General features: G+C 41.4%; 2 long non-coding RNA genes across 3 annotated transcripts; one reads left to right on the top strand and one right to left on the bottom strand.

The window, feature by feature from the left end:
• Positions 1 to 16,573: 16,573 nt before the first annotated feature.
• On the top strand, positions 16,574 to 19,832 carry LOC146655252 (uncharacterized). The gene is made up of 2 exons (XR_014914333.1): positions 16,574 to 18,227; positions 18,729 to 19,832. It is a non-coding gene; the product is annotated as an uncharacterized LOC146655252 (long non-coding RNA).
• LOC146655251 (uncharacterized) lies at positions 18,685 to 21,270 on the bottom strand. Of its 2 annotated transcripts, none has more exons than XR_014914331.1 (5): positions 20,952 to 21,270; positions 20,187 to 20,252; positions 19,681 to 19,836; positions 19,136 to 19,228; positions 18,685 to 18,838 (listed from the first exon to the last, which is right to left on the bottom strand). It is a non-coding gene; the product is annotated as an uncharacterized LOC146655251 (long non-coding RNA). The 2 variants fall into 2 exon arrangements; XR_014914332.1 differs by lacking the exon at positions 20,952 to 21,270 and adding an exon at positions 20,796 to 20,938.
• Between the last annotated feature and the right edge of the window lie 6,195 nt (positions 21,271 to 27,465).

The raw sequence follows: 27,465 nt of genomic DNA, 5'->3' as shown, positions 1-27,465 counted from the left end.
CTACACAGGAATATCCCTCGATGCAGTCAACACTGGTGGAGGAGCAGAGGTGAAGAGTGATGCTGAACATCTGGATGTAAGATAAAAGGACTGCTAATGAGCTGAGGGGAGGTGCCAGTGGATGCTGGTTCAACAGTCTGACACTTAAGAGACAGAAGAGAAATTACTGGCTCACTGACAGGTTTCATTCATTCACTATTGTTTTATAACCTTACTAATAACACAGGTCCTTTAGTCATTCCTGTAGTGTATTTAGTCCCTTATTGCTTTATAGTTCAGTTCTAACCCAGTGTTCTCAACTCCCCTGTGTTAACTTAGGCCTGTCTTTGTGTCTTTGTCAAAATAGTGTGTTGTAGTCCTCATCCCAGTGTTCTGTTATGATAATCCCTCTGTATTATGTTCTGTTTGCTTCCCCTGTCTCGTTACCCCTGATTTTTCCCTGCCGTGTTTCCCATTGGTTCTCCCTTTGTCACATCACCTGCTGTGTATTTATTGCGTTGGTTTCCCACTGTCCCATGTCACGTCCTTCCGTCATTGTCGTGTGTTCCTTTCTCCATGTTATGTGATTTTGCCTAGTTTCCAAGTGTCTCATATCTTTGTGATTCAGTCACATTTTGCCTCTTGACTCCTGCATACTGGGTCCAAAGCCTGCCAGCCACACGGCGCTTCCTGATCGTTAGTGTGGCTTGATTGAATATTAGCACGTTTGCGCTAAATTGCTAACCTTTAAGCTCAACGCATCTGAAGACTGTGGTCCTCTTAATTACATTTCTGCCACTGAGAAGACTGTCAGTCAGTCTTTTAACTAGAATGGTTCTTTGCAGGTTGCAAATTCTCCTCTTTTGCTCATTTATGAAATTTTAATCCAAATGGGACAAAAATACTGTTGATTGGAAATTCAAGCAACAATATTGACAAATTTTGTGACCGTCATTCATCAGCCATACCAGGACGCAACCAGCAACCCTCTGGACCCAAAGGACCTGCTGCAGTGTCCCAGTGCCAGGCACCGGCAACGCATGACATCCCCAGATGTTCCAACCAATTGGCATAAACAGCTTTGTAATAATAATAATAATAAAAACACAATACCCAGTGCAGTCAGAATACTAGAGTATAAATATGACAGTATGAGTGCTGAGCAAATCAGAGGATAGCAGGATTTTCCAGAAGTAAAGCTAAGGGGGAAAGATGTTTGAATCACTTCTAACAATATTCTCTCTCTTTGTTTTTATCGGCAAAAGCTTGTCAGGACTGATGGATCATTGCGATTAGCTAATCTATCACTGGTCCCTCCTTAAGGGGTTTCATTTAAGTTTCTCAGTTTAACAGACTCTGTTTGTGTTTGGGACAAACTTCATAATAAAGCAATGCATCAAAAGTGATTCAAGTGCAAAGATGCTTTTGACCCTGGAGAAAGTGCATCCTGATTTATTGGGATTTGTTTTTTGGTTTTCATGAAGCTGAGTGATTAAGGAAGACTTTTTTCTCTTTTCTTTATAAATTATGTGTCTACTCCACTTTATACACTCTTTTTTTTTTCATTTCAAATAACAACGTGAATGTTTTTCTTGCACAAAACTAATAGTAATTGCTTTAAAGTAGTTCTTCTGTTAGTGGTTGTCAGTGCTGAAGCTTTGTCTTCCCCACCATTTTGTTTCCCCTTTACTGCTGCACATGAGGCCTCTGTCCTCCTCAAGTGCTCTGACGGTGACATTGGCAGGAGTCTCCAGGGATCTTATTGGATTAGCATCACGACCTCTTGTGTGTCTTTGATTCCTCCTTTCCTCTGCTCGCATTTCCTTCCTCCTCAAAGCTCATCGATCTCTTTTCTTGCGTTCTCCTCACTCGCCCCCTCCCGCTGTCTGCTCTCCACATCCTCCATTCATGTCCCCGGTGCTCTTCATGCTCCCTCATGTCCTCTGATCACCTCGCCTGGAAATTTCCCTCGCCTCTTCTTCTCCTCCATGTATTGCCACATGCTCAGGGAGTAGGTAGCTTCTCTGCAGCTTGTAAAATCACATAAAACACCATTTCTCATAAGAAAAAGAAGATGTGGTTTCAATTGCTGAAGCAGCCACAGGCAGAATTTGAAAATGCAGGATCACCAGGCTAATAACGATCTGAAGGCATTTTGTTATAGGCCTGGAAGTTCAAAAGAAAGCTGGGAAATCCTAAATCATCGCAGGAAACTTGATGGTTGATGGGGCATAGAGGGGGGGAATCAATGCTTAATATTACATTGCTGGTTGAAGAGATGTAATTTGCGCCAAGAGGCAAAACATGATGGTCAGAGAAAAAAAACTCAATGTTTAGCCATGTACAACTCTTACACAGTGTTTAGAAGTGAATTAAAAACTCGAAAGAAGCACGTCAATATCAACTACAATGCTGTTCATGCTCTTTGCTAACAAAAAGCACATTTGGTCTTGCAGCTTTGCCACCAAACCAAATTCATTAGCATGTTTGGCAGATATGCCTGAAAAAATAATAAAATAATACGACGCTCAGGCTAAAAGGGACATCCAAGAAAAGTAAACAGTCAGATGTAAAATAAATATGCAAAAATCTGATTTCATTTGCAGCAGCTTTTACTAAAAATGCAATGTCCTTTTTTAACCTTGCAGTCAATTGTACTTATATATATAAAAGAGCAAGACATCTAAAAAAAATGGGAATGTTAGAAAAAAAACTAACATTCATTATGTTTATTCCATTACAGAAAGAAATATGTGCATTTCAGCAGTACATCTTTTACAGTAGATATTTCTTTTGGTAGCTGCTGGTCTGTGTAGCTTTTCGTCCATTAAATATGTTTTTTTTATCATTTCATTCTTAGCACGAACAAGATGAAACTTGCTTAATGCTTATATACTGTAGCTAAAAGAATATTTCTTCAGGTTCAAATATTGGGCATTAAAATAAACAGAGTGCAGGTTTTTAATGTTATGATTACAACCAAAGCATTTTTAAAAGCAGACAGCAGCTCGCACCAATATCAAGATTTTATAATTGGTGCTTTTCACTACAACTAAGTCCTCACATCAAGAATTTTTTGTATTGCCAATGCCATTAGGCAGTGCCAGCACGCTCCACATAATAAATGGTTGGTTTTGGGTAGAAGATTAAAAAGGATTTGGTTTTTACATCTCACACCTTTTTTTCCCGCTCAACATAATCGCTGTCAGATACTTTCCAGTTATAGGATTTACAATCGCATGAAACATTTTTGGGTCTTCTTGCTTCTTTTTTTTTTTCATGAAGCACAGTCACACAGTAATCCTTTTCCAGACTCTAGCAAACACAAAGTAGCAAAATAAAACCTAAAAAAGTTCCCTTTATACAGATACAGCCACTAAAATGTTCCTCTGGTCCATGGCAGACCCGATCGTAATACATACAGACCACTCTAGCCTCCTTGTCATGACCTACTGGTTTTAGGATCTGCATTTTAAAGTCTCAGTGTTATCAGTTTCATTGATGCCATGTTAGGGGTTTTTGGAGTAAGAAGTTGCCATATTTAGACAAGTGGGTGGAGCGTTTTCATCTAACATTAGCAAACTTAGTCAGCAAGTAGCATCTATTCACAGGCAGTGTTGGGAAAGTTACTTTTAAAATGTATTCCACTACAGATTACAGAATACATGACCCAAAATGTAGTTTGTAACATATTCTGTTAAGTTACTAAATGTCAGTACACGTATTCTGAATACTTTGGATTACTTAATATATTGTTATCCTTTTTACAACTATCTAATGTACTATTGCTGTGAGCTAACATTGTTAGCTGGCGTTAGCTGAGGTTAGTTCATCGACCGCAGACTAATAGACTTCATGGATAGCATTGACAGCCTGCTAGCTGCCAATAATCATGTGCAGTTCTAAAAGCAATAACAACTAGATTTTTAAATCTTAATATAAACTGAGTAAAGTAGGCTGGACATTAGGTAAGGCTGCACTTTTTGCATTGTTGTCATATAGAAAACTATTTCTAATATAAACTGTTTCTAATATGTTTTCTTTCTGTCTGTTTTCAGAAATGCACATGTTTATTTGCAGGTAGCAGGTTGTAACACAGCCTTCATTAATAGTAATAAATCACACAGCAATAGTACATCAAAGATACTGAAGTGGCAAATGACCCAGCCAGCTACCACAACTGAGACAAGGTGGTTGCTGTAGGCTAACATTAGTTTTTTAAAAAGAACTTACTGCCAGGTGTTCCTTTAGGATGGAGTCTTTCAATGCTGAGAGCAGCTTGGCTGCTGGCAAACAGAGTCTGCATTGCACGGTCAGATGTGAAGAGGTGTCGGAATTTCCAAGCACTGCTGGCTCTGTTGTGCTGGCTCCAGGTCCGTTGCATAACTGACGCTACCAACATTAACAGGACGCTTACATTAGAGCCTCTTATTGCGTGTTTCGTTTGGGTTTCCGGCAATGCGAGGAATTACCAAGATGTTTTTTCCAAAGGGGATAGCCTAACATATGAAACAGGAAAAGACCACCGTATAATCCATTTATTACAAGATATAGGATAACATAGTGGAGAGGTCTATTTTAACGACTAAGTTAGTTAGTGCCTATTCAGGCATCTGTAGTCAGCCAGTTGGCTGATTCTAATTGGCCGCTTCCATAACTGCAGTATCCAGGTGGATGAAATGACCCTGAAGCCTGAAGGATTATGGGAATCTATAATAGTAGTGGACACAATAAAAAACTGATCAAAACCACTGATCAAACTGATTAGGCTTTAAAAGTCATTGCTTGGTATTTAACATTTTACTGCAGCAATCTACTTTTGTATCCAAGCCCTCATCATTCCAAATATTCAGTAACAAAACTGCATAATACCTGTAATGGAAATCTCTCCTTTCAGCTGACGTTTCAGTGTGAACTGCTGCAAATGACTGCCTGAAATTACTTCTGGTTTCTGCTTTATGGGCTCAGCTTGTGTGACATCCTCAGTAATGTGAGAAGATGGTGATGATGGGCCTGCAGCGGATTCATTCCCTGTGGCCGATTCCTAAACTGGAGACAAGACTGGTTCATTTATCAGAAAGCTAACTACATAATGCTACAAGAAGCCTACATTGCTAGAAACACCCAAAGAATTCTAAAGGACAGCAAGAACATTTTAGTTTTCTGCTTTCATCTAATAATGGAGGCTGTCCTCGCAAAACACTGACAACCACAAAAGTAATTTATGCAAGCAGTGTATTGTTTTCTCTCTGACTTTGTTAGACAGCATCAGCTATTTAAGCAAATGCCCCAAAATGACAGAATGCATGTTTGGGCACCATCTAGGGGCCATGGTACTTATAACGCATGCAAAGAGGTAACAAGTGTGATATAGAGGTACACAGAAGGCTGGGGTAGTTAGATTGATCAAGAAAGCAAAGCTCTGTCATTACAGGCAGCCTTCTTTTCTGCAGTCTTGGTGCTGCAGCACATAAATTATTCCCCTACTTGTTACTCGTTGTGTTTGGGGAGACCCTTCAAAGTTCAAGTGGACCTCATAGAACAAGGACTACCAAATGTCAGGTGTACACCATGCAGTTAGGGTTGCCCTGTTCATGTAGGGTGCTTTATCCAATCTTTATTCTCTAGTGTTTTGTCAAAGCGCCCGATATGTCAGAGGTATGCCCTAGATTTCCTCAGGCATCGTTGCCTTGGTGCACAGCATGGCTTGGACTGGTCTCACTTCTAACCCATTACTTATGACCCAAGGGTCAAGCTGCAAATGAAGTACAAAAACTAGTTTCTCCAGTGCCCACTTGAGACAAAAGTGAATAAATCCCCAGAGACTTCCATGTTAAAAAATATTGCAGCATAAAGCAGCATGATTACAACCTAGTGTAAAATTTAAAGATGAATAGATTTGGCCTCTGTGGATAGTTTCTCTTTTCATAATAATGCTAAGGAGGGTTAATTTTTCTCAAACTGGTTCACCTGGTTGGACCTGGGAAGAATGTGGCTTCTTTGACTGACAGCTGTTCGCACCAAGCTTGCTAGGGCCAATCAGCATCTTCTAGGCCTCACCATCACACTTTTAAATCAAACTGGATGTGTCCACTTTCTCTGTATCGTTGGTTTGGATTGCTGTATGGTAAGTTTGTGCTTCAGTTTAAAGGAGGTGACTGGTTTATGGACGCAAATAACAAACTAGCTTTCATCCAAACACTAACTTATTGCTCTAAAAGAAAGAAAAATTAAGAAAGGAGCTCCAGGTGTCCCATCTAAACACACTCGGTGTGTGTCATTTTGGAGCATATGTTACAAATATATGAACCCACGTATTTGATGGTCTATAGTACTTGTCATCATACCTACACAGCCTCATTGGGGTATTTTTAGAAGTGTAATTTTCTGCTTAAACTAAGCAAAGATCATTGGAGAGAAACATCTTTACTCACTTCACTGTTTTCCAAACAGTCTTGCTGCTTTCAACAATAAGACAAATGACAGTGTCGGCACAAGTGCAGACACAATGGTTTGGATCAGCTCACAGGATGTGTAGTAAGCACTGCTAGACAGTTCTCTGCTGTGAGGACTTTGTTTTCCATCTGCCTCTGCCCTCTCCTTTTTTTTTCCTTTTGCCACATCATTAAGTCCCAACAGAAGCAGGAGACGTAGGAAGAGGCAGAGATGTCAGTGACAGCTTTGCGATGCCAACAGCTCCCGTGGCGTAAACATGCCGGAGAACCACTCTGTCAGCACGCCGGACAGGCGACAGGGGATGTCTACTTTAAAGAAGATGACTCTCACTGCCCAGGAGGCCTCATCAGACGGCATAGTAAAGACTAGTGCCATCGTCTGAATCAGCAGTGTGACATCATGTCGGCATCACAGCGTGACAGGTTTAAACCGGGCTTCATGAGATCACACAATCATTTCAACTGCGCACTGATGTGATGGCTTTTTCAACTTTTAAGCTATTGTACACAACAAAATACACTATGCATATATTTAATAGTAATACATTTGCAAGACTCATTGCAAATTGAATCTAATTCTTATTGAATCTACAGCAAAACAGTGGCACATTTTAAGACATTGTTTTGAAACATACAGCATCCCCCTGCAAATAAAGCCATCTCTCAATCGAGTGTCCTTGAACCAGAAAGCATTTAAAAGTTCATTTTTTTAAAATAGAGCAATAAAATGCAGAAACATGAAGTCAGTATTGCAATCGATTTCACATTCTTAATAGTCTTAATAAAAAGCAACAAAATATATCATCACAATATCTTGCTGCTGTAATTGGATTTTTTTTCTTTCCCCGCAGAGCCAAAAATAGAATAACAGCCCTTCGTTTAATAACGAGATTCACCAGTCAGCCAAATACCCGCCATAAATTTAGCTGTAGGATGTCTTGGGGCTTTTTTCCCTGAGATTTCATGGTTTAATCCAACAAAGTTACCACATTTTCACAACTCTTTCTTTAACTTTATATTAATCTATAATCACATAAGAACTGACTTGAAAAAATGTAAAATTAGCCAACAAAAGGAGCACTCTAACTATGACACTTGGCCTCACTGATTATGTCTCTTTAAACCATAATGTGTTCATGATCTGATCACAGCCACTATGTTAGATGGTTAAAGAGTTCCAGACATATTCACTAGTCGTAGAAAATCTATGATAAAAGGAGAAAAATGATGAAAGTCCACATTATACAGAACAGTTGTTTCATCACTTCTTGTATTTTAATGTAAAATATATAAACTTGATGCATAATTTGAATGTTGTAATTAAAATGCTGTAACACAACTGTCATACAACAGTAATGTGTTATTAAATCAAAGTTATTAAATTCTTCTCTGTCTTGAATCGATATTCACTGCAGTGTCTTCCCTGGATCAGAATTTTTCGTGCAGCCCAACTATACCTATGTATAATATATGAGCTACATTTAATTTTTTTCCTGCTATGGATTTTTGCATTATGAGGTCTGGAAGGTCATGCTCGCTGTAGGCCTTTTGGAGTGTGATGACCTGACCTCTGGGTGTCTCGGGCGTTTCGTATTTTTGTATGAGGAAGCCTCGAGGCCGGGCCGGCCGCTCTTTATGCATTGAGAGATGGCCTGCGATGTGTGATCTCACTTTGTTCCCTCGTCTGAAAGGAAGTCGATGAGGTAAGTGGTTGACTATAGTTCTGTTCAGTCAGTCTGCTCATCTTTATTCTTCATAACAAGTAGTAATAAATGCTACTCCCATGAAGAGGTTGTTCTGTCACCATGTAACCGTATTCTGTTTAAATAGATTTTCCCTGAGAAAGTTACTCTTTAGTGCCCCCTTTTGGCATGACCTGGTGTAACGTGCTCAAATCCGTCTCTGTTCTATGATGTCATCAGAAAGCGCATGTTATTGTTTGGGGAAAGGACTTCTCCCGTTCTCCCGTCCGCTGCTGTAGTGGCATTTGTCTCCCTTAAGACGGTCTTTAAGGGCATTGTCGGTATGTAATTCTGTTCCATCTTTACTAATGAACAATCTACTTGAAGAAATGTGATTGCAGTGTTTGCTTAATAGAAACGTTTGTAAAGAGGGAATTAGCTAACGCTTTCGGCTAAACAAGTCATTGTACTGTTATTGTGTATTTCTCCTCATCTATGGTTTCTAAGAGCATTTCATGTCATGTTGTTTCTCAGTTTTACCCTACTTCAACTGGCCTAAGTAAAGGGAGTGAAGTCAAACCCTCTTGTCTGCGTGGTCATTTTGAAGAGGAGTTTAGTCTGAATGTCGACTCTAGCAAGGCGTTAGAGGCAGAGGACATTACAGTAAAACGACAGCCTCTCAAAGACCAGTCTCGTGGGGAACTGGACAGCAATTAGAGCTATCCTCCGGAAACAGCTCAGATGTAGGAAGAAATCCAATCAACAGCAACATGTCGCAGAGAACCAGCGCATCAATGAAAACCAGATCTAATATATCTGGCTCCTCCAGGCATACCAGGAGCTCAGCTGCAAGTAAGGCAGCCGCTGCACAAGCACGTGCAGAAGCTGAGGCGGCTAAGGCTGAAGCAGCATTTGTGGATAAAGAGAACGATCTGAAGCTGCAGCAAGCGGAACTGGAAGCTTCTATGCAGCTTCGAAAAATACGTCTTGAAGCGTCATTAGATAAAGTACGCATGGAAAAAAGGGCTGCAGCTGCAGAAGCAAAAGCAGAAGTTTTGGAGGCTGCAGCGATCCAAGATGATGGCGAGGGTCTTAGTGAGATAGATGTTCCTGCTGACGACCCAGTAACGCACACAAGAGAATATGTGAAGGGTGCCTCACACGGCAGCCAAACCACGCCCATTCTAGAAACCTCCAATGATAACACGGAGACGAAACTCCTTCAGCATTCACCGACCATAGACTCCTACTCCAAGATCTTTACGCCAGGATCTGATGTACATTTTCGACCAAGCCTCAAGCCAGTTGCGACACCACACATCCAAACCCAAACCACACCCATAATAGCAAATCTAAAGGATCATTTCCCAGGCAAAGCTGATCAAAGTGAGACCTACACCCCTAAACAAGAACCAACGGTCAATTATGCACGACAGCCTCTGGACAGCGGCTACACCGGCGCGGCGTATATCACAACCCCAGACAACTCCGGTCACCCACATGAGACCACATGCCGGGAAAGGGGCCCACTGTACACTCCACTAGAAATGGAGCAGAACATGTCAGACCTTGTTAGATTTATGGCTCGACGTGAACTGGTGACTACAGGGCTCCTTCACTTCAACGACCGTCCCGAATGCTACAGAGCCTGGAAAGCATCGTTTATGAATGCCATCAGAGGTCTCAACCTCTCACCAAGTGAACAGCTTGACCTCCTCGTGAAATGGCTAGGTAAGGACTCAGCTGAACATGCCAGACGAATACGATCCGTGTATGCGAACCAACCAGCTAACGGACTCAGAGCTATGTGGGACAGGCTTAATGAGTGCTACGGTGCACCAGAGGTCATCGAGGGTGCCTTTTTGAAAAGATTAGACAACTTTCCCAAGATTCCAAACAGAGATGGTCGTAAACTAAGAGAGCTGGGAGACTTGCTGTCGGAGATACAGGCTGCCAAAGAAGATGGTGACTTGCTTGGGCTTAGTTATCTGGATACCCCTCGTGGTGTTACCCCTGTCGTCCAGAAGCTGCCATTTTATCTCCAGGAAAAATGGCTTTCTTTAGGCTTTAAGTACAAAGAAGATCGCGGGGCTCCCTATCCCCCATTCGGTTTCTTTGTAGACTTTGTGTGTCGGGAAGCACGGATGCGCAACGACCCTGGCCTCACACAGACAGCATACAGTAGTGAGTTATTAGGCAGTAAGCAATCGTCTAAAGCCGAAGGTCACAAAGCTGTGGCAGTTTTTAAAACGAGGGTCTCGCCGGATCCTCGGCCCCTTTTCAACGGTACAAGGACTGCATCGTTTCGCACCCAATCTGGAAGCGAGTCATCCACTAGAGATGATCCAGCAGAGCGCTGCCCGCTACACAACAAACCCCACCCCTTACCCAGGTGTCGCGGGTTTAGAGAGAAGCCAATGGAAGAAAGGAAAGCACTCTTAAAAAGGTACGGAATATGTTACAGGTGCTGCAGAGCCACACATTTGGCAAGGAATTGTGAAGACGACATCTCCTGCTCAGAGTGTGGAAGCAAGAGCCACATTGCAGCCCTCCACCCTGGATCTGCCCCATGGTCCACCAACACAGCACATTCCGCACCAGATCAGGGCGGGGAGGGAAATTCCAACCTGAATGAAGGTGATGTTTCCACAGCATGTACTGAGGTCTGCGGAAATTATCCCGCAGGGCGTTCCTGCTCAAAAATATGTCTGACCAGGGTGTACCCAACCGACTGCCCTGAAGCTGCAGTTACGGTATACACAATATTAGATGATCAGAGCAACAGATCACTTGCACGTACCGAGTTTTTCGACCTATTCAACATTGCAGGGCCTCCTTCACCATACACTTTGAAGACATGTGCCGGAACACAAGAGACAGAAGGCAGACAAGCACGTGGCTTTGTGATCGAACCCATTAACGGGAGTGTCACACTCTCTTTGCCGTCACTGATTGAATGCAACGAGATCCCAAATAACCGCGCAGAAATACCAACACCAGAGGTAGCATTAAACCACAGTCATTTGAAGGCCCTTGCAAAACACATTCCAAAGCTGGACTCCCAAGCTTCCATCCTGCTCTTGCTAGGCAGAGATATCATCAGAGTTCATAAGGTCAGAAGACAAGTGAATGGCCCACAAAACGCACCCTATGCCCAGAAGTTGGATCTGGGTTGGGTTATTGTAGGAGATGTGTGCATTGGAGATGTCCACAGACCTACGGTTATCAGCTCTTGCTACACTAACGTACTGAAAAATGGACGTCCTTCTCTCTTTCAGCCATGCCCAAACGATTACTATGTAAAAGAGAAGTATAGTAGTGATAGCTCCCCCTCATTTCCCCTAACATGCAAACATCTCCCTGCTAGTGAGAAATGGGCCACCTTAGACTGTAATGTGTTCCAGACAACAAAGGACGACGACAAAGAAGCTCCTTCAACAGAGGACGGACAGTTCATCCACATCATGGAGCAAGAGGTCTATAAGGACCAAGAAAACAGGTGGGTGGCTCCTCTGCCTTTCAGATCTCTACGACCAAAGCTCCCTCATAACCACGAGCAAGCACTTGAACGTCTCAAATCTCTACAGCGGTCCTTCAGAAGGAAGCCTAAAATGAAGGAAGAGTTTGTCTCGTTCATGGCAAAGATCTTTCAGAATGGGCACGCTGAAGAAGCCCCACCTCTGAAGCCTAATGAGGAGCATTGGTACCTACCTTGTTTTGGGGTTTACCATCCCAAGAAGCCCTCCCAAATAAGAGTCGTCTTCGACTCCAGTGCCCAGCACAAAGGTTTGTCTCTGAACCAAGTACTCCTAACGGGACCAGACCTCAACAACACCCTGGTAGGAGTCCTCCTTCGGTTTCGGAAAGAACAGATCGCCTTCACTGTGGACGTGCAACAGATGTTTCATTGTTTCAAGGTGCGTCCTGAAGACCGGAACTTCCTCAGGTTCCTCTGGTTTAAAGAGAACAACCCAGAGAAAGAGATTATGGAGTTCCGTATGAACGTGCACGTCTTTGGAAATAGTCCTTCGCCGGCTGTGGCTATCTACTGTCTTAGACGTGCAGCACAGGAAGGCCGGAAGGAGTATGGGGAGGACGTAGAACAGTTTGTCACTCGTGACTTTTACGTAGATGACGGGTTAAAGTCCTTGCCCACAACAGACGCAGCTATCGACCTGCTCAAAAGAACTCAAAAAATGCTGGCTCGCTCTAACCTTAGGCTGCATAAGCTGGCTTCGAACAGCAAGGAGGTCATGAAGGCCTTTCCCAGTGAAGATCATGCCACAGACCTGAAAGATTTGGACCTTACTGCTGACACTCTACCAATGCAGCGTAGCCTTGGGCTGTACTGGGACTTGGATTCAGACTGTTTTACTTACCGCGTCCAGGACGAGAGAAAGGCATTCACTCAACGAGGAGTTCTCTCAACGGTGAACAGCCTGTACGATCCTCTAGGATTCGTCTCCCCCGTGACAATTCAAGGGAAACTGCTGCTTCGAGAACTGGCCTCACAATCTTCAGATTGGGACACCCCATTACCAGCAGAAAAGGAAAAGGTGTGGGAAAGTTGGAGAGATTCTCTGCAGGAGTTAAGACATCTGAGGATCCCCCGACCATACTCAAACATGTCACCATCTACTGTCAAGTTAACAGAACTCTGTGTCTTCTCAGATGCCTCAGAGAAAGCAGTAGCTGCCGTTGCCTACTTGAAGACTGTGGATGCAGATGGGGGATGCTGCACTAGATTGGTTGCAAGTAAAGCCAAACTGGCCCCACGTCCAGAGCATACTATACCTCGGTTGGAGCTTTGTGCAGCAGTCATGGCAGTAACTCTGTCTGAGGTCATCACCTCCGAAATAGACATTGTATTTGATGCAGTCACCTACTACACAGACAGTAAGGTGGTGCTCGGATATATCTACAATGAGAAGAGAAGGTTTTATGTATACGTGAGCAACCGAGTCCAGAGGATCAGACGAAGCACTACGCCACAGCAGTGGCGATATGTCTGCTCAGAAGACAACCCCGCAGACATCGCCTCACGGTCTATCACAGCAGACCACCTTGAGAACACAATATGGTTCTCTGGACCGGCATTCTTGTCTCGACTTGAAGGGGCGTCACCGGTGGTACAGAGGTTTGACCTTTTGGAACCAGATCAAGACAGTGAAATCAGGCCTCAAGTCACAACACTGTCGGTCACTGTCCTCAAACATCTCGGCTCTGGGCGGTTCAATCGCTTCTCATGCTGGGGTTCCCTCATAAGGGCTCTTGGTACCCTTATTCACATTGTTCAGAGCTTCAAAAAAGGAACGGAGTGTGTCGCTCAGAAATGTGAGGGTTGGCACCAGTGCAGCACACCCCCAACCAGGGATATTCTTGAACAGAGTAAGCTAGTCATTATCAAAGCAGTTCAACAAGAGGTCTATAGGAAAGAACTGGAGTGTCTTGCATCAAACGCCAACATTCCCAAGAGCAGCCCACTCGTTGCCCTGGATCCTTTCATTGACTCAGACGGGCTGTTAAGGATCGGGGGTCGCCTCATTGAGGCAAAAATAGGATTCCACGAGAAACGGCCACTGGTCCTGCCTGGACGGCATCACGTAACCACTCTCATAGTGCGTCACCTTCATGAGCAGGTACGTCACCAAGGACGTCTTTTCACTGAAGGGGCTGTCCGAGCTGCAGGTTACTGGATCGTTGGTGGCAGGAGATGCATTAATAGACTCGTTTTCGAGTGTGTCACTTGTCGAAGGCTGAGAGGGAGGTGTGAAGTCCAAAAGATGGCAGACTTGCCACCTGACAGGCTCAGCATGGAACCACCCTTTAGCAACGTCGGCATTGATGTGTTCGGGCCCTGGTCTGTATCAGCCCGTCGCACGAGAGGAGGCCACGCCGAAAGTAAGAGGTGGGCTGTCCTCTTTACCTGTCTGTGTGTCAGAGCTATACACATTGAGGTAATTGAGTCATTGGATGCCTCCAGTTTCATAAACTCATTCAGAAGGTTTATGGCGATTCGAGGACCTTTGAAAAGCATACGCTCCGACCAGGGTACTAATTTCACCAGAGCTTGCAAGGATATGGGGATTCCCTCGAATCTTGATGGGAAACACATGGAGAGGTTTCTGTCAGAACACGGATGTACGTGGACCTTCAACACACCACATTCCTCTCATATGGGAGGAGCGTGGGAAAGGATGATCGGCATCACACGTCGTATCCTGGACTCGATGCTTCTTCAGATGGGCTCCTCCAAACTCACGCATGAGGTACTCACAACATTCATGGCTGAGGTCTCGGCCATAGTGAACAGTCGACCATTGGTGCCCGTGTCAAATGATCCTACAGATCCTTTCATTCTTACACCAGCTTCATTGCTTACTCAGAAAGTAGGTCCATGCCCAGTACCAGAAGGAGATTTTGGACATAAAGACCTATTGAAGCAACAGTGGCGCAGGGTCCAAAGCTTGTCTAACACATTTTGGGACAGGTGGCGGAAACAGTATCTGTCAACACTACAGTGTCGAACAAAGTGGACTTCTGACCGGCCAAACCTTAAGCAAGGAAGTGTGGTGCTTCTTAAGGACAGTCAGTGTAGCAGGAACGACTGGCCCTTAGGTATCATCGTCGATGTGTATCCCAGTAAAGACGGAAGGGTGCGCAAAGTGCAAGTGAAGGTCATTAAGAAAGAGGGACCAAAGCTTTACGTCCGACCCGTGAATGAGATGATCTTGCTCATTCCTCCAGATGACTGAAATGTGTTTGACCTTGTCATATTAATAGGTGAAACCTGCTGAGTTTCAGACGGGGAGTGTTCTGTCACCATGTAACCGTATTCTGTTTAAATAGATTTTCCCTGAGAAAGTTACTCTTTAGTGCCCCCTTTTGGCATGACCTGGTGTAACGTGCTCAAATCCGTCTCTGTTCTATGATGTCATCAGAAAGCGCATGTTATTGTTTGGGGAAAGGACTTCTCCCGTTCTCCCGTCCGCTGCTGTAGTGGCATTTGTCTCCCTTAAGACGGTCTTTAAGGGCATTGTCGGTATGTAATTCTGTTCCATCTTTACTAATGAACAATCTACTTGAAGAAATGTGATTGCAGTGTTTGCTTAATAGAAACGTTTGTAAAGAGGGAATTAGCTAACGCTTTCGGCTAAACAAGTCATTGTACTGTTATTGTGTATTTCTCCTCATCTATGGTTTCTAAGAGCATTTCATGTCATGTTGTTTCTCAGTTTTACCCTACTTCAACTGGCCTAAGTAAAGGGAGTGAAGTCAAACCCTCTTGTCTGCGTGGTCATTTTGAAGAGGAGTTTAGTCTGAATGTCGACTCTAGCAAGGCGTTAGAGGCAGAGGACATTACAGAGGTCATTCTCAGTGTTCATGAGTGTAAATGTTTGTTTACATGAAGATTTCTGTATCATCTGACTGGATGATGGTCATAAATGGGTTTTTTCTTTAATTCACAGAAATGCCATCTTGTACTTGAAAAAGAATCACTCCATAATGTTATATATAGACTGCAGGCTTCTAAGATGAGGGTTAAAGAGTACCTGTTATGATTTCTTATTTTCTGTCATATACACTGATCTGGTATAATATTGTGTCGGTCTCTCTTTTGCTGACAAAACAGCTGCGACCCATCAAGGCATGAACTCCACAAGACCCCTGAAGGTGCTGTGGTGTCTGGCACCGAATGTTAGCAGCAGATCCTGTAAGTCCCCTAAGTTGCAAGGTGACAGACTTGTTTGTCTAGCACATCCCACAGATGCTGGATTGAGATTCTTGGAATTTGGAGGTCAAGTCAGCACCTCAAAGCCATTGCTGTGCTTCTTAAACCATTCCTGAACCATTTTTCTCTGTGGCAGTGTGCATTATCCTGGTGGAAGAGGCAACAACCCACAGAGAATGTGCATCACCTGCAACAATGCTTAGGATAGGCGGTATGTAACATAGCAGGGTTCATGGTTTCGCAGCAGAACATTGCCCAAACCATCATACTGCCTCTCGCCCGCTTGAATTCTTTCCATAGTGTATCTTGGTGTCAAGTGTTCCCCAGGTAAGCGATGCACATGCATCCATGTAAATTAGATGTTAATTAAACCAGGCCACTGGTGCTCTGTGGTCCAGTTCTGATGCTCACGTGCCCATTGTTGGCATTTTCGGCAGTGAACAGGGGTCAGCATGGGCACTCTGACAGGTCTGTGGCTATGCAGCCTCATACACAACGAGCTATGATGCATTGTGTTTTCTGATAACTTTCTATCAGACCCAACATTACGTTTTACAGCAAAGTGAGCTGCAGTAACTCAACTGCTGGATCGGACCACAGGGGCCAGCCTTCACTCAAAAAAATGAAACGTTGACTTTAATTAAAATTATTTTGTCAACAGGTTCCACGAAATTGAATTATGTTAAGTTTAAAGCAAAAATCTTTAGTTCATCTAATTTAAAAAAACTACTTAAGATTAACAAGACATATTTAAGACTAACTAAATCAAGTTATGTTGTATGAACATAGATGATATATTTTCAGGTTAGATAGTTTAGATTAGTTACTTCAACACATTTCTTATTTGTGGCAGTAAAATGTTAAATTTAAGTTAGATTAATTCAAATATTATATTTTCAGCCACCTTGTGCTTTATTAATTAGTTTTACATAAATCTATTTTGTCAACAGGTTCCACACAAATGAATTAAGTACATCCAACTTATTTTTTTAAATTTATTTTATTGCCAACACATTCAGTGAGCATTTGTGTAAACCCAGTCCAAAATAAAACACAACAGCTCATTAGGGTTAGTAATTAACAGTATGTAGGGAGATGCAACATCAAGACTTTAAATTAAATGTCTGTATCTACCAGAAATAGAAGAAAAAAAACCGCATTGAAGATCACATAACACATTGATAAGATGACACTTGAGTTATGCACATGTGATGCTAGTAAGGTCTGTGAGTGTTTTTTTCTTTTAGTGTCTAAAATGGATAGCAAAGTTGCTATTTGCAATGATTGCTTAGGGTCAGTCCAGTAACACAATGCCAATGAAGTGCTTTCCTTTAACAATGCAAAGTGAAGTGTCCACCTCAACAGCCACAATTTAAAAAAAAAAAAAAAAAATGTAACAACAACAACAACAACAACAATAATAATAATAATAATAATAATAATAATAATAAATAGTCCACTGATATTAGCAATCAAAGAAAATTACATCACCATCCCAAATAAAACTTTAACAAAACATGCCAACATTATGGTCTAACAATAAAACAGCTTGTCAGCGTTCAGTTTTTTTGCAACAGCACAGCAGTAACCATTTAACACTCGCCACTGTCAACATTTATTTTACCAGTGTTTGGGCAAAAAACTTCAGATGGAAACATTTTAACATGGAAACAATTGTTCGTCTTTAAAAGTCCACAAAATATACATTCATCCTGCATTCCCAACTTGGATGATCTGATATCCTCGTGTTGGTGTTGTTCCCAGACAATCATGAAAATGTTGTCACATTGTTGTGACGTTATTCTTTTGCGCGCCAAGCCATTCGTGCATTTATGAAATTCCAATGTTGCAAGGACAATATCAATTCTGCTTACTGTTTATTAAAGGGTTACGGTTAGGGTTAGGGTCAGTTGATCGGCGGACAGAGGCGGTTTCACGCAGCTTAAGTACAGTTTTTTGTTTTACGCCGGTTTTTCCCGAAGTCGCAAAAGTATGACGTCACAACATTCTGATTGGTCACTTGCAATGTTGATCCTGGAACAACATTTAGTATGATGATCTGGGAACAACACCAACACGAGGATATCAGATCAACCTCCTAACTTACCCTTAATTTTAGTATGTATTGCAATTACCTTTACAATGCACACAATGTAACACAAACTGAATATGAACATATTTCCACCTCATAACAATATGCCTTGAACGCTAATATACACACCACCCTTCAACATTTCTGGTGCAGTATCATCTCTCAATTAAATCCTTTAAATCTCAATACTTTTGATTGTCTCTTAGCTTTCAGTCTTGAGGTTAACTGAGATTCAGTGCATATATCCCACCCATTAAGAGTGCACATGCAGAGGCCAGGTCTTCCAGGTCATGCAGGACACACTAGATGGTTATACCCACTGTAGGGTAATTTCCAATAAACCAAGTTCAAAAAAGAAGAGTCTATGGCTGACGCGTGTTCCTGGTTTCCAAAAGAAATGCTTCCAGTTGCATTATGATTTGAAGACTGTTTATTTATTACAAACGGAAGATGTAACAATGAACTCCTTCCTAAAAAGCATGAAAGTTCCAAAAAATAGCAGTTATCCAGAACTAGCTGTGCACACGGTCAGAAAACCGTGAGACTCCTAACCTCTCTGTCCATGCTCCTCCCCTTCCCTCTCACACAGGGTTTCATGCTACTATTGCACTTACATAATTAAAGTGAGAGGTACCCCCTTTTAGGTTCCAATCCCAAAACAGTGACTTAAAATTACTTTATGTAAACACATATATTTTCACATTTATTAATCCTGAAAAGATGACTTATGTAATGAAGCTATGAATTATAAAACAAACATGAACTCAATCGTAAATAAAAATATAAAGCAGACGTCTGGCGCTTACACCCACATCGGCTGGAGGAGTGCTGGCATCAGCTCTTTCGATGGTAAAGATAGCAAGGGTAATTTGTTCCAGCTCCCTCTGAACAGCTGTAGCTTAGACACAAAAACATAGAAAAATGGCATCCAGTTTTAAAAAAAGAAAGAAAAAGGGCCAAAGCTACCCTTTAATGACGTAAACACAATATTAGGAACATGCACCCCAGTGCGCCACTATTTTAGACTACAGATTCAACGATAAATATAAATAGTTTGGGTATACAAGAAGATTTCCCAAAACATTTAAACAGGTTCCATGCAAATTACAACAACAACAACATTACAACATGCAACAACATTAGTTATTCAAAATTTGGTTTAATACAGATAAAAAACTAAACTAAAATTACCAACCAATTATTCTTTGAAGAGGATGCTTGGGTCTTCATTCAGGTAAAAAGGTAGTGCCCTGAGGACACACTCCCTCCCCTTTTCAATGGTTTCCTTCTGTAGAGAGTGGCAGAGATACAGGAAGAGAAAACAGATATACTTTAGGATGACAGAAACTCACATTATACGCAAAATGAATGACATATCCACTGCACAGATAGACATGTACACAAGACCAACTAATCATCACATGGACATGAATAGTTAACCTGTTGGGCAGGGTTTCCACCACATTATATATGTCCATAATGGAGGTAAAGACAAACTAATACATCATCTTTTTTGCATTCAAAACATAACATAAAAACATTCACTTCTGGTTTAACCTAAATCAAGGGATCAGATTTTACATATGTTTAGGTAATTTAAATTTTCCAACGTTTTGAGCACCAAAATTTGTCTTGCTTAATATAAATGTAAGTGCACTGTGCAGCTACCATACACTAGCTGTTTAAATTTGAAAATGATCTTATTAGCCATAATATTTTGCTACCAACAGAATAACGCACCTGTGTGGCTGGGGCCAAAGTTTGTCTAATTTTCTTCCCTGCAACGCCTCCTTTTTTCTTGAAGACTTTTATGAGCTGGTCAGTGTATTGGTCAAGTTGTGTAAAAAGCCTTGGAACATGTGCAGCAGTAGTAATCCTCACATATTCTGCTTCCACCTGAAAATATGTCAACAAACACAACATACTGTACTGTAAATATACATACTATATGTACACATATACAAACTAAAACTAATGTAGTAAGACCTCATTAAAGCTATAATTTTAACACAAACATTTACACAAAATGCTAATGGAGCCATTACAGCTTTTATTGTTATTTATCAAGTTCCAAAAAATATTGATCACAGCTGATCTGAAAAGAATTTCATGCCTCAGGCCCTTGAACTGCAACCTTTACCATGGTTCAGATGTGGAGAAGAAATAACAGGGGCATGGGATGGGTCACAAAAGAAAACTTAACTTATAAAACAGTTTTGTTTTTAAAAGTATAACAGTTCACATACCACATACAAGCTCAGCAATACCACATACACCACATCAGTATAGGAGGGAGCAGGTAAAGGCAGGATCTGAGATTTATAAAGTAAAACAAGAAATTCATTACTTAATTTCAAGAAGCAAATTATTGTTTGAATTACAACTAAATAAAATACTACTCAGAAGAAAAGCAAGAGATTGACACTGCCATGTGCTAACTTTCTATAGAAGCAATTATCACCAGGTCTGTCGACCTCCATTGTCTGTCCACTCATATGTCTTGAATAATTTTATTAAAAAAATTAAGTGTGTACTTTCACAAACTGTAATTTATAACTACATTGATATGTATAACTCCGCTAGGAAACATGCTGTATTTACAGACCATTTTTACATAATACAGATTACTGATAGAGCAGAACAATGGTGTCACAGTGGCTTTCGCCCTTGACTTTTTGGATTTTAAATGTCACTTTATGCTATCCTTGCTATCCTATTCGATATTTCCGACTCTCGGATTACAGAAAAGGAATCCCAAGAAAGCAAATGGAAAAATAACCCCTTGAAAGAATAACCCCATGAACCCCTGTAGCTAATCCCTTAATAAAACAAAAAACAATAAAAATGTTTCTTACACAGTCCACAAAATAAGCATGTCCAGGACCCAGTAAAACTAATGTAAAACAAGCACACGCAAACGATATAACATGTCTTGTAAGACAAACGCAAAATATAACCATGCTGGACATATAGATACTACACAACATAGTCAAAGAAAAAAGTGGTCTTACCTCTCAAAGAAACAGCAGCTTGGCGCCAAAACAGCCTTTTTCAGTTAAATTTGAAGTCTTGCGCATGAGCAGGCACAAGCCGTGAAACCTTCTTGTTCTGCGCGGTTTCATTACAACTGTTTTTGCATTACTGCCACCTTGTGGATATACAAGGTATATCGATCCTAATTGACTTAACTTAAATGTTATGCGATCAAGTAACACATTAGTATTATGTACGTTGAATAATAGACACAATTACGTAGACTTGATTAGAAAAACATATGTTAACTTAACAAAAACATATATTTTAAGTAAAATGAAAATAAATAATTAATATACACTGAACAATCCACCTCATTCATTTTTTTGAGTGTTCAGTCCCCACAGGCATCAGTGATTCTTGGACACCCGAGACAGGGTTCACCACCATTTCTTCCTTGGACCACTTTTAAGACATACTGAATCCCGCAGAGCGGAAACACTCTATAAGACCTGCAGTTTTGGAGATGCTCTGACCCAGTCCTGTAGCCTTCACAGTTGGCCTTTTGTCAAACTCAATCAAATCCTTAAACTTGCCCATTTTTCCTGCTTCTAACATCAACTTTGAGGACCAAACGTTCCCTTGCTCCCTAATCTATCCCACAGAGCATCACAGCTTCACAAATGCACATGAAACTTAACAAAGAAAGACAGGGAGATATTATCTTTCACAAAGTAATGCATATGGAAATATTCTGGATCCGGGGACTCAGTTCGTGCGTGGTGTGAAAGACATTTTCGGTCCTTCATTCTCAGACTGCTCCTGTTGTAGCTGCCGATGTTTGTGTTGTCTGCTATTCTGGATCCAACATGTCCAGATGGATTAGAGAAATTACCATTCCAATCGAGACCAAGAAATTGTGTTACTCGCTCGGCCTGAAGTTTAATTCTGGCACTTGCAAAACGGGGAAGCTGTGCTCAGAAGCAGTAAGTTCTGAATCTGAGAGGTAGGTGAGAGGGAGCCAACCAAGACGAGCTAAAATAGAGAGTTTCAGAGGATAAATACCATCGCTCAGTAAAAGACAAAAACAAAGGAGTCTATTGATGATGTGGATGATTTTAATGTATAGTTTAGATTTTTGAGCTAAATAAATTCAATTTGTTGCAAGCAAACATGTAACTAATGTGTTTCAAGATCAGTTAACTGCTGACATTTTCATAATGAAAGCATTAAAAAAATGTATCCTTTTTCAAATTAGTTGTAGATATTGAAGACACCATCCCACACAGTGCTTCTGTGAGACAATGCCAGGCTACACAAAAGAAAGCCACGTGTTTTGTGAGGCATTGCATTGAATGATTAAACAGTCATTTTCCATGCAGTCATTCCATGCAGCTGTGAAGTGGCAGGTGGACCACACATTTTTCTTCCAGCTTTCTTGTTGCCAAGATGCTTTCTGCACATACTAATGATCACAATCATTCTCCTATATTTAAAGCAACTTGTTACTAGGCGCAAAACCCAGGCAGCAGCATGAGAATTATTTTTTTTCTTGTTTCCAGTCTTTAAGTCTCTTTGAATATACCAACACTTGCCGACCCGATAAAAGGGATCATTCCTGTTTCTCTGAGGTACGGTATGTAGGAGCAGAGGACGGCACATTTAATATCATGGTTTATTATACCATATACAGAGGTGTTGCAAATGACTGACTTTCAAGCAATCAACATTTTAAAGCAGTAAACTTTCACTTTTCAGACTACAACTCCTCCATGGAAGTTCAACAGCCGTTAATCTTTGATTCGGGCAGCCTGCGGGATCAGCTGTCACCGCAGCACTCGGGTGCTTTTTTTCATGACTGCAAACAGGTGAAATTGCACTTTGAGAAATATTCTAGAAACACAACACATCTCCTCTGGCAAAGCAGGAGAGGAGAGCTATGCAGGTAATGATAACCTTGACACAGAGATTTCTAAAGAAGCGCATTGAGAGGAGGAAACACTTACTCTTGTTGCCTGGAAACTACAATGTGCCAGCTCTTTATAACACACATTACTGTATTAACTCCAGAAGACCTGAGAGGAAAAATGGACCCTGGGCCCCTGCTCAAACCCCATTACCTCCCTCTGTATGTACACAGTGTCCCATTAAGTGCACCAACATATTGGCCAGTTCGAGCTTTGCAGCGGCACATGGAAATTTGACCTGTGGGTTTAAAAAAGATTCAACATTTTAGGCTAAAGTAATGAAGCTAATTTAAAAGTGAAGTCTAGGTAGACACACTGGTTCGCTCTCATTCTCCACAGTGTGTTACTTCAGTGTTTTCTCACAATTTCCAGTTTGTAACTCGGGCCAAAGCCACCTCAATTTAGCAGCTTCCTACTGTTGCTTTTTGTGGCACCGGGTTTCCAGCTACTTATTTGGCTTTTCTTCCTTCACCTCTGTAATTTCCTGCTGCTTTCATTAAAGACACTGGTCGCCAGGTATTCATTAAGCCATTCTCACAGCATTTAAATAATCTCTTTCTGTTCCCACAGCACTCCACCTAAAAGTCTCTACCCAAATATTCTCTGACCACCCAGTTAGAAATGCTAGCATTCCCACGTGGGGAACTAATGCGATCCAATTATTGTAATGCAGGCCTGCTGACAGTGGTGTGACTGGTTACACCTGCATTTGTTTGGCAGGTTCTGGTACATTCTGCTTTAGTTTCACTCCAGGTGTGTTCCTGTGCTTGCTCACTGGCACCTGCACCAAACATTTAAGACCATGTATCAGTGTGAGTGTGTTTTAATAGGCCACATTTAATCATCGGTATATATCTATACTTCAATGCTGAAAGCACTTATAAGAGGAAAAAATACTGGCTTTAAATATTTTTTTAAATACCTTATTCATGGTCGTTTTTTTATTACCTTATTTATTCCGTTTTAATTAATCTTTATTTCACTTTTGATCTGCTTCCTCTAGTTCTCTTTTATTTTTTCTTGTTATGGTTCTTTCCTTTAAATGACATATTTGAGGAAACAAAAGCTCTCTTTTGTTGAGTTCTGTCTTTAATATTGCAGGGTCTTTACGTGACATTTGAAAGTGCTTTGAGAAGACTGTTTTCTAACAGCTCCAGGTTGCTCTTCACTCTCTTTCTGTCTGTTTCTGTGTGTGTTTGTGAACTGCCGTTATACAACTAAAACTGAAGGAGAAGCGAAAACGAAGGCAAACTTCCAAACCTTTTAACGTGATGTCTTCTAGGGTCTCGAACGAAATGACACCAAATGCCTCACAGATAAATGTACTTTGATCCGTCCATCTTCATTTTATCTTATTTTTCCTCAGAAGCTGACACGGAAGTGCCAAAAAACTGAATAATTTTTCTGGATACTAGAGTTGATTGACAGGCGTCCCAGCAGAGGCAGGTGGAGCCGATAGGTGTCGGTTAGGCCTCACCTCTGCTGCTTCAAGTCATTAACCTGGACTTGTTCACTGCGTGTGTGCTGTTAGTGCCTTTGGAGCATTTTTGTCTAGTCTGCTGTGTGGTATCATCCAAGAGGTCCGTGCTTCAGATTTGGAGAGTGAAATGTGAAATAATTTATGAGCAGATGTGTGTCTGCGTTTTAACCAAACCAAGTCTGCTGGCTCCACAAACACCACGTGGTGGCCGTCGAAATGCCGAAATTATTAGAAAGAAAATCATCAATCTAATGAGCTACATTATAGTTCAGTATACCTATTTACATTTGTGCCCAAAAAAGGAAGGAATACTTTTGAAGATCTTTCCTTTTTTACATATTTCCAATAGTATTAACCAGAAACCAGCAGAAATTTGGTGTTTAGAGCCTCTGGTTGATCGGCCCACTGGGTTAGGGTAATCATACTGTGCCAAAAACAAAAGAATATTAATATAAAAGAAAAGAAAATAGGACTTGGAAAACTTAAAAAATGGGTTTTACATTTGAACTGAGTAAAAGAAAAGGGTGCCGTGCTTCTGCAGTAAATCTGGACATGAGGGAAAGAACAGCTTTCCAGAGATAACTGCAACATTCATTTGCTCTGCCGAGTTTTAACTCTAGATGTCTGAGGACTAAGAGGTTAAAAACAGCAACCAAAGATTCAGAGAATGAGCTGGAGAAATGAGTTTTTTTGTCTTCCCCAAAAGACCCACAAGCTCATAAGTCAGTCCAGTGTGTCAGGAGGTTTCTTGCTTTTAGTACTGGCACAACTGTCGACGATGACAAATGGTTTTGATTCCTCAGCCCTCTAAAATCTATTACTGAGCATGAAAAAATTGAGTTCTAGCCTCTTACAGTGAGCATACGCCATCACTACAGCTGCAGAGATGCCGACATAGAAGCAGGATGATATGCCTTTCCGTCTTTCTGTTTGTTTGCCTGCTCCCACATTACCACGGTTTTACAGTATTGCAAAACACAGCAAAGAAGACAATCTACAAAGATGACTGAAAACATGGTTGTGCAGTCAGGAAATGGCTGCATAAAGAGTACTGACTTATCAAACTGTAAACACTGTGGTTCCAAGATATGAGGGTCATTTGATGACTGATTTCATTAATGCAGAATTTATCCTCCACACTAACAAACTTGGAGTCAAATGATTTTATTTGTGGTGTTCTTGGTTCCTGTACATGCTTTAAGTGGTCTGCTTCACATGTTTATGCCTTTATGTGTGCAGTGTTTACATATATGGTGTCTAGATGAATAGATCTATGATTAGATCTATTTGTAAATGTTCCATCCTCAAACAGGTTCCTATTGATTAATCCCTTCAAAACTCAACCTCAGCACAAAAACAGATCTGGGGATCCGCTGAGCAGTGCGATTAGACTTTTGCCCAGTCAGTCCTGGCTTTTAAGGATAAAGTCTGGAGGAGAGAGGAGTATGTCCTTTAGTGCCAGCATTCATCCTTTGATGAGGACCAAGGTAAAGAAACACAAATTATTCCATTCAGTCACAGTTTTGTGTTTTTAGCTGTTTTAATTTGACATTTTTTCTGTTTCAGTTCAATTGAGTTTATTTTCTAGAGTGGATGTTTGTTTGTTTTTTCATGACATCCAGCAGAGATGGACACACCAGGCTGCTCTGAATGTGAAAGTAAAATAAATAATATGATACCGCTGGGAGCTATGTTGCTCTAGCAGCTTAGCTGTATATTTATTTCATTGTTATTATCTGCTTCACTCATCTTCCTCTTTTCTTGGGGGGATAACTCCACTTCATTTTCATTCACTGCCATCAGTCATTAGGTTTGTTTAAACAGAATTATTAATACCGCTCGCCACGATGGCAGTTAGTGGCGTCAGGTGGAGCCACCTTAGGGAGGTCGGGCCTCTCCAACTCTTACTGCAAACTTTGCACATTGCCACTGCTGTAGCTTAAAGTTTCTCAGCACTCGGGGGGCTCCCACTGGCCTGGGGCTCCTTGCAGCTGCCTGCCTTGTCTGGTGGCAAGTGGAGCCTCTGCTAATTGATGCCCTGGGTAAATACGGCGTGTATAGTTTGACTTTTTTGTTTGTTTTCCTGTGCCCCTTTTACATTCCTGTTTTATTTCGAACGGGACTTTTGATTTTAAGATTTTTTCTTTCATTTTCTATCAGCTAGATCAGAGGTAGGCAGCTCCAGGCCTCGAGTGCCAGTGTCCTGTAGGTTTTAGTGTCAACACACTAAATCAAATGCTTATGTTGTTTATTCCCAGGTCTCTGGAGAACTTCAAGACATGTTGAGGAGGTCATTAAGCCATTTGAATCAGCTGTGTTGGATCAAGGACACATCTAAGACCTGCAGGACACCGACAGTCAAGGCCTGGAGTTGCCTACCTCTGAGCTAGATTTTGGTTTATCTCACTCCAGTGTCCTGCATTTGGATCCTCTCTTTAGTTAATCCATGAGATGAAATGAAAAGCCCAGAATTAACAGCGCAGTTTTAACTGACTATTGTTTTTCTCAGTCTTTAGAAAGATAGGGAAAGTTATTACATGGGGCCTAAAGCTGTGCTGCTGATGTTTTACCAAAAGAATACAGAGTGAACCTGTTAAAATCAGCTAAAGTTTAATTTAGTTTGTGGTAAGTCGCAGCTAAACTTACACCCAGACTTAAATTATACCGAGTCTGGTTGTATCGCCACAGGTCTGTGGAGGGGAGGTGTGCGTGTTTCTGTAAATAAATGTCTACCTGACAGCTCTGATCATGTGATATGTCACAAGAGCAAATTGGGTTTTTGGAGCTGACACAGAGTGGAAACTGTGATGTGCAGAAAAAAATAAGTGAAAAATGATTGCTGCTATTTTGAACCACGGTTGCTCATTAACTGGCAGAGCAACACGGCGCTGACAGGCATCCAGGGTTGGAGCTCTCTCTGTCTGGGTCTGTTTGGATTGGATGAACAAGCTCGACTCGTCTATTTCAAACCTGATCCTACTGCCCTGGAGTAACTTTATGACCTTTTTAAATTATTATTTAACTTTTTTTTTTTTTTTATTCGCAAGTCATGCATTTGGCTACGCTTTCTGTTTTCTTGCTGGGCAAAGAGACTTTAAAAAATAT

The sequence above is a fragment of the Rhamphochromis longiceps genome, linkage group LG13 (genome assembly GCF_057381845.1).
Source record: "Rhamphochromis longiceps isolate RC_006_pf linkage group LG13, R_longiceps_female_GT1.1, whole genome shotgun sequence".
In the NCBI taxonomy this organism is placed as follows: domain Eukaryota; kingdom Metazoa; phylum Chordata; class Actinopteri; order Cichliformes; family Cichlidae; genus Rhamphochromis; species Rhamphochromis longiceps.
This window is presented reverse-complemented; position numbering and strand designations above follow the sequence as displayed.